Below are 8,507 nucleotides of genomic sequence, written 5' to 3'. Positions count from 1 at the left end.
TAAATAAGGTCATAAGGGTGTGGCCCTGATCCTATAAGATTCGTGCCTTTAGTGTCCTTATAAGAAGAGATGCCAGAGAGCTCTTTTTCCCTCCCTCTCTCTCTTGCACAGAGGAGAGGCCATGTGAGAACACAGGGAAACAGCAGCAGCACCTTGGTCTTGGACTTCCAGCCTCCAAAACTTTGAGAAAATAACTTTCTGTTGCTTAAACCACCTAGTTTGTGGTGTTTTGTTATGCAGCTGGAGAAGACAAAGACATGTACCAATGTTAATTTCTAGTTTTGACAAAGGTACCATGGTTATATAAGATGTTAGCATCAGAGGAACCTGGGTGATGCTGTACTATCTGTGCAACTTTCCTGTAAATCTAAAACAATTCCAAAATTAAAAGTTTGTATTTAGAAAAAGGAATGGAAAGAAATGAATGGGGAAGAATTTTATCTAGTGATAAGGAAAGAATTACCAAAGATATATTAAATGAGAAAAGCAAAGGGTAGAATATGCTGTTTTTATATAATAATAAGAGGGGACATAGTATATTTTCATACTGTCTGATTTACATTAAAAATCTATGAAAAAAAAATCTATGGAGAGATAAGCAAGAAACAGAGCATAATTGGTACCCAAGGGAAGGGAATGACAGTTGGGTGAACTGGGGACCAAAAAAGGTGAAAGTGTTTTCACTATGTACTTTTAAAAACTTTTTTTGGTTGTTTGAACCATGTGAATTTATTTACCATTCGAATAACTAAATTTGTAAAAAATAAACAATTGGGGAGGAATAAGAGGGCTTGCTCTACAGAAACTAAAATGTCTTTTAAAGCTTCAGTAATCAAAACAGCATGAAATTCTTCCAAAGCAGACAAGTAGATTAACAAATCGTGATTTGGCCAAAACAAACCCAAGAACACGTAAGAAACTAGCAAATGATAAAGGTGGAATTACAGTTCAATGAGAAAGTAGTGTCTTATTCAATACATTATGATAGAACAATTAATGGAGAATTTAAACAAAAAAAAATCTCAGATCTCTTAGTTTAACCAAAGATTAGATGGCCAAAGAATTATCAGATGGATTAAATATTTAGATGTAAAAAAAAATCATAGAAGTATGGAACTTAGAATAAAAGCTGGGTAAGCATTTATATAATTTGAGAGGGAAACTACTAGAGAAAAGAATAAAGAATTTTACCATGGACAATAAGAAATTCCTACAGAATAAATACAAAAGCCAATGATACACACAGTAAGGAGCAAATGACTAATTAGGAAAAAATGATGACCAAAAGGTTGACTTCCTTAATCTACAAAGCACTTCTATATTAAGAAAAGACTGATACCTCAATTTTTAAAATGTTATGCAAAGGACCCAAACGGAGAAGCTAATAAAAGAAGAAATACTAATAAACAGTTTTTAAAAAGCCCTTCAAACCAATAATCAAAGGTATGTAAAGCAAAATAAAGAGACGCTTTTTTCCCCTATTAAGTAGGAAAAGCATAAAAATAATAAATCTGGTGTTTTGGAGGGGAAAACGACTCACACATACCGCTGGTGAGGAATTAAATTAGAACAACCTTTCCGGAAGGAAACTGGATATATTCATGAACCAATGCCCCCTCCTTCTCCAAAACAAAACAAAAAACAAACAAAAAAACACATGCGTTGACCTAATGATTTCTCTTCTAGGAATTTATCCTAAGGAATTAACTGAACAGAGAATAAAAATATGTATTTACAAAGCTGCTCACCACAGCACTGTTATAATTGTGGGAAAAAAAATGGAAACAGCAAACGAAAGGGAATTGGTTTTATTAAATGAGGGTTCATCTATACAACGAAATACAATGAAGCCATTATAAAAAGTGTAGAGCTGTATTGACAGAGCAAAGACATTCACAATATATTGCCCTCTGAAGAAAGCAAATTACAGAATAATTTAGATGTATGTAAGATCCTGTTTCTGTCAAAATCCATATTAGGTAATATATATCATTGTGCCTATGTACTGAAACACTTAAGAGTGGTTATCTCTGAACAGTGCTTTTTTGAGGGGGTGACTCTTTTCTTTCATATACTTTTTTCCCTAAAATTTCTTCTGAAATCATTTATTACTTCACTGGACACACAGCTTCCTTAGCCAGTCTAGTTTTTGTAAGAGGTAGTTATATATGCAAATATATTTTTCCCTTTCCCAGGTTATGTCTCTGAAGCTCTGAGTTAACTGTAAGGACCAGAAATGAATATTAAAAAAACCTTGCCTCGAATTTTGACTTTTGCTTTTGATGAAGAGAACATCTAGGAATGAGTACTTCAACAACAACAACAAATTATAAAAACAATTAGCCCTAGGAAGAACAGAGTAAAAATAAGCATGATGTCAGTTTGCCAAGGAGACATCATGGTTCTGAGAAGTCCTAATTGAGAGCAAACTATTGGACTGGAAATGAGCAACAACTCAGGAATAAATTATGCATGGCCACTGTTAAATATTTTATCCATCCTTAACCATTATTTATCTTCGCAAGGCTAAAAGAGGAAAGACAAAGAAAGTACTCAGATAGCAAGCATTATCAGTCTTGTCATCTTTCCTCCATCCTAGAAGCCATCAACATTCAGGCACAAACCCTACAAAAGAGGAAAAACTCTAACCATGATCACAATAAGCAATCGGCAGGCTGAACTTGAACTTCACGACTTGATTAAGGGATGTCAAGGTGACCTCACCTTCTGCATCCAGTTTGTCACATCCCTCAAAATCATGAACATTTCGCTCTGCTTAACATGCTGTTTTAAAAATGAACGCTTATGAATTCTTGGCGACGTCCAGGCAAAGGGGTTTTGTGTTCCCCTGGTACCCACGCAGTGAGCGGGAAAGGACAGCGAGGATATTTGAGGAGCTGTCAGGAGTTGATGTAGCCCATTCAGCCCTTTGCCATTTGGCCAGCTTCCCAGCCACTCTGCCTCCTCCCCTGGCTCTCTCCCTTCACTGTTGATTTCCTCCCTCTCCGCTGTCTGCTTGGCTGATGGAGGCCCATGCCAGTCCCACTGGGCACGGGCCCTGTGAGCACCAGTCAAGGCCCCGTGGTGGTGGAGGGAGGACATGGACGCCAGCTCGCTAGAAAAACCCTCATGGGCTGCAACGGAATTGCGAAGACTTTATTGCAAAGGTTTGACTGTTGCCTTCCACAAGGGAATGAAAAATTTTTACGATGGCCATTTTGGGGTGAGATTTGTTTGGAATCATTTTTCAAGTATTGTCTGGCATTTTGTATATGCGTGTGTCAGAAGCGTACATTACGTTGTTATCCTTTTTGGGGGGGGGGGGTGGGAAGGCGGGGCTGCACCAGGTGGCATGTGAGATCTTAGCTCCCCGAGCAGGGATTGAACCTGTGCCTCCTGCAGTGGAAGTGCAGAGTCTTAACCACTGGACCGCCAGGGAAGTCCTTTTTTATCCTTTTTTTTTCTTTTTTTGCATTACACTAATGTTAATTCCACATTCTGGCAGACCAGATGTGTGTGTGTGTGTGTGTGTGTGTGTGTGTGTGTGTGTGTGTGTAAATGCATGTGCCCGATTTAAACATCAACTAGTTAAAAGTTGTCTGTATGGGTGTTTTTACTTTTTTTAATGTCTATTAATTTTATTTATTTATTTATTTATCTATCTATCTATTTATTTATTTATGTATTGGGGGTATAGTTGCTTTATGTATGTTTTTAAACCAAGAATCCTTCTCCACATTTTTCTGCTTTACCAGATAGAGATTCAAACAAATGAAATCTACCTTCTTGTTAAGTTACCTGGTGTGGATTGTTACTCCTGAGAGTGACTGATTGGGGATTCTGATTCCAGATGATTCTGGCGTTAGTCACTGATCCACCCGGGAAGCAACACTGACCAGGACTGCTGTTCCCATGCTGTCATCATCACGGCATTGTTGGAGGCCCACATTCTAAAGCCCTCTCCTTCAAGCTCCCTTTACCCATGCGTGGCAGGTATTTACCAAGTTAATAATTTAGTTTCTGAGTCACTAAGCATACAGATTTTTGCTGGAGTCACCCCGGGTACATACCTGAGACAGCAGCTGAAGGCCTCTGGGAATGTTGGGGAAAACCTGATTTGCGACTGACTACCCTACTGTAGATTTAAAGCTAGCACGCGCTGGCAGGACAGAAAGCCTGGGAACAGAACTCTTATGTTCCATAAGAACAGTGCCCTGTTTCATCTGAGTGGAACCTGTTCCAGGTCTTAGTGGAACAATGCCATAAAAGCTATTTCCTTGTCGTTTCAGGCATTGCTAGGAGATGGGCTGGAAAAGGAATGCTGTACTGATACAATCTGTGAGTTGTACTATTAGTCAAATTCTAGCCTTTTTTGGTCTTCTCTTTTGGTGGATAGCCCAGAACAAAAATCCAACCTGGAGTTTTCAGAGGCTTATTTTCTGCACACCTCTAATGATCTGTGTGGGGAATTACTGTATTCGATCAACCTTGCGATTCTGGAAAGTCAGATTATACTAATTTAAGGAAGTGGAGTCCCTTGCACAGGGGGCTGGAGACTGAAGCTTACTTTCGCCAAGTTAACAGTACAGTGTATGCCAGGTGAGTAGATGAAGGCTTTCCGTACATCTTTATGAATTTCAGAAGACCTTATAAGCCATGCTCATTAAAGCAGTTCTGCTAAGAGTGAAGGAGAGATACAGATGGATCTGAGGACTTCTCAGACTGTAATAGGCACAGGAAGCACCTGAGGAGAGCTTGTTAAAATGCAGATCTCTGGGCTCCACCAGCAGAGGGTCTATTCAGCAGAACCGAGGTGGGGCCTGAGCATCTGCATCTCTAACTTCCATACAAGTGATGCCGAAGCTGCTGTCTGGGGACCACACAGTTGGAGGACCACTTTGGGCTGGTCGCTGAATCCCTCTGGACCTCAGCCATCTCCCTGAGAAGTGGACAGCACAGCCGACATTCAGAGCGCTTATTAATCCTCAGGCACTGTCCTCAATCCTCGCGGTGACCTATGAGGAGATGGTTTCACAGTAAAGGAATGAGAGCCTTTGATGGTCCATGGTTCTGAGCTTCTGAGACAGCGTTGGCAAACTGGTAGCCTGCAGGCCAGCTGGCGCTGGCCGGTCTGTTTGGTCTGTCTCACGAGTTGTTTTAAAAATCAGGATGTTCCACGGGAAATTCTGGATTTCTGGTATCTTCTTAAAAGTTCGAAGAGCTGGCAACGCTGGGCCCATACATACCCAAGTGGCAACAACGCAGTGGGGTATGTGTGTAAGGGGAGACTGGCTTACCAGTACCACCCACCCTACCCCATTCCAACCCCTTGGGAATCACATTTACCCATTACTCTAAGACCACAATTCTCTTGTTTCTGTATTTCAAAAGTAATGAATTTTGAACTTTCTGCCATTTCAGATTAAAGTTTCTATGTACTCTTTATACATAACATTTGTATCAGATTTAGTTATGGTAAATACAATCAGAATAAAACAATAATATCTGAAAACACAAAAGCAAACGTTGCCATTATTATGAGATTTAAACTTTTCCATCAAATTCAGAACAGGCCACTAGACCCCAAATTTCATTTCCACTTTTACCATTTTCCTTTGACAGAGGACTGCCCTCTGTCCCCATTTACCTTTTGCACAGTACCTTATGCTTTGAAATCTCTCCTTGACGAGAAATGTACACCCAAATACTCTTAAAAAAAGCTGCAACTGACGCCACTGTGTTCACTTCCCTTTCACAGGGTCCTTCTTTTGTGAGGTGACAGCGCCCTGATTCCCTGATTCTTCTTTGAGGAACACCCCTCACCAACCCAGCACAGATGTGGGCTCAGGACCCAGAGCCAGAGAGAGTGGGCTCTGAGGCTTTGGCTGTGATTGGTGGGGAGCGGAGGCTCGCTTCCGGGTGGGTAGTTAATGACAGAGGGTACACTAGAGTCGCTGCAGGCCATTTTTGTCACCACAAAGGGGTAATTTGTCTGAGAAAACGCAAAGCAGGAAACAGAAATTCTAGCTTGTGTTGTAAATACAGCAGCCACTCGCTCCGTGTGGCTATTTAAATTTAAATTCATTAATTAAAACTACATAGAGTTAAGAATTCAGCTTCTCAGTTGCACAAGTCACATCTCAAACATGCAGTATCCATGTGTGGCCTAGTGACTCCCATGTGGACTGAGCAAATGAGCAAATAGGCCACTCCCCTCATTGTATTAAGTTCTACCAGCCGCACCGCACCGTTAGATAATATCTGTGCTGAAGTTCTAGCCCTGACTATTCAGCTACGTGAGCCAATAAATCTCTTTTTAGTGAAGCCATTCGAGTTGGATACACTCATAATCCAAAGCCAGAAGCCTTCAGTTAGCGCTCTAGAGAACACGACCGCAGGATTTAAGTTTCATTGGGGATGGTTTTCTTCCTCTCAGGTCAGTGCCAGAAAAAATAATCACTGGGTCCACAAAAAGTACTTAAGCAAATGACACTCAAGAATATTCATGCCATTTCACCATCTTCTATTGTTTCTCCAATCAGAAAACAATTAAGACATAGAACGGATGGATCTGAAAACAGATACACTTCCTAAGTCCCCGTTCACGTTCATCAGCTTGAGAATAATTAAGAATACAAGAACTGTTTTCCCCCCACTGAAAAGCGTTTTAACATGAACAATATTGAAATAAAATGACATGTGCCTTCTGACACGGTACAATGAGGATATAATATATCTGTAGTATTCTTGCCAAAAATGCGTAACTTGAATTTAATTATGAGGAAACAGACAAACCCACACTGAGGGACAGTCTACAAAACTTGTCTTTACTTTGAAAAAATGTCAATATTATGCAAGACAAAGGAAAGCTGAGGAACTGTTCCAGATTAAAGGAGATCAGAGACATGACACCTGAATGCGATGCATGATTCTGGATTAGACCCTGGATGGAGGGACGATTTTCCTGCAGAGGACACTACGGGGGCAACTGGTGAGATTCTAGTATGGCTTTGTGTAATAAATATTACTGTATCAATGTTAAATTTTTTGAATTTGATAACTGAACTGAGGTCGTATACAGGAATGTATGAGAGAATGTCCTTGCTCTCAGGAAAATATATGCCTGTCTTTAGGGGCTTAAGGGGCTGTGATCTCTGCAACCAGTTCTCAGATGTTTCAGGGAAAATGGAGAGAGAAAGCAAATGTGGGTATGATCGGGGTGAAGGGTATAAACTGTACTTTTCATGCAGCTCTTTTCTAAGTTTGAAATTATTTCAAAATAAAAAAGAAAGCAATGCAGTGCTTTTTCCCCCCCCAGGAAAAAAAATATACTAGTATTTTCCATGGCAAATTTCTCAAGTGGAAAACAAAGTGCTTCACAAGAGTTTTTCAAATAGTGCATCCTGAAATTGTTTGGGGATGGCCCAATAAACATTTAAAAAATGGAACAGAAAATCAGCATTTTTCATGTAATGGTTTCACTTTGTGAAACTTTCAATTATATATAGGTGTGTAGTATACCCATCCTGACACATGCATACACACATCTGTGTACTGGATCACAACATTCAATGCATTTCTTACTGTGGCGTGCAGTTTTTAAACAATGTTTGAAAGCCGTTATACTACAGTATCTTTAAGATAGTGACTCACAATTTACCTACAACACCTTAGTTTGTACCTGCTGTCCTGGCATAATTATAAATTAGTCACTCATTTTCAGCCACTTTAATTTCTTTTTATAACCAAGTACCGTATGAATAAATATGCTTTGTGGACAAAAAAGAATTTTAGCCTTTTTAAAAAAAAATAAGAAGAATTATGTATTATTTGTATAATTGAAAAAAAATTTTAAGTTATCTTTACTAATACTATATTAAATAACTTTGCTATCCATCCCTTGGGATTATAATGAACTAGATAACTATAATGAACTAAAAAAAAGATTTTCTATTACACGGAGAACTCTCTAAGAAAGCTTTTTAAAATGGGAAAACACCTAAATACAGCTTGTAAATAAAATACGAACTCTATTTAATATTAACTTATAAAATACACATCAAATTTTGTAAAGTAACTGGACAAGCACATTAGCTTTTAAAAATATATTATGTAAATCTTGTTTACAGGGAAGAACTTGGTAGACTACTACACACTAAGGGCTTTTCAATTATTAAATCTAACAGACTAATTTCCTTTCTTTTACCTTGTAATAGCTAGTCAGACACCCACCCAATTACAGCACTTAAGTAGCATGTAATATAGCTAGAGGCACAACTAATGTATGCTTTACCTTACAGGTAACAGTCACCATCAGCAAGTGATATGCTGTCACAAATAACAAGGTCAAGACTTTCTACGTCTTCCAAGTCAGGTGCTCCCCAATCTGCTGAGCTGCCGAAGTCACTGACACACACATAACCCTTAAAGCTTTGTCACCCACAATTAAACCTTTCATCAGTCTAAAAGATGGGAATATCAGAGCAAACAACCAGTTGCTGCTAACC

Source organism: Leucopleurus acutus (assembly GCF_964270905.1).
Source record: "Leucopleurus acutus genome assembly, chromosome: 16".
Lineage (NCBI taxonomy): Eukaryota > Metazoa > Chordata > Mammalia > Artiodactyla > Delphinidae > Leucopleurus > Leucopleurus acutus.
This window is presented reverse-complemented; position numbering follows the sequence as displayed.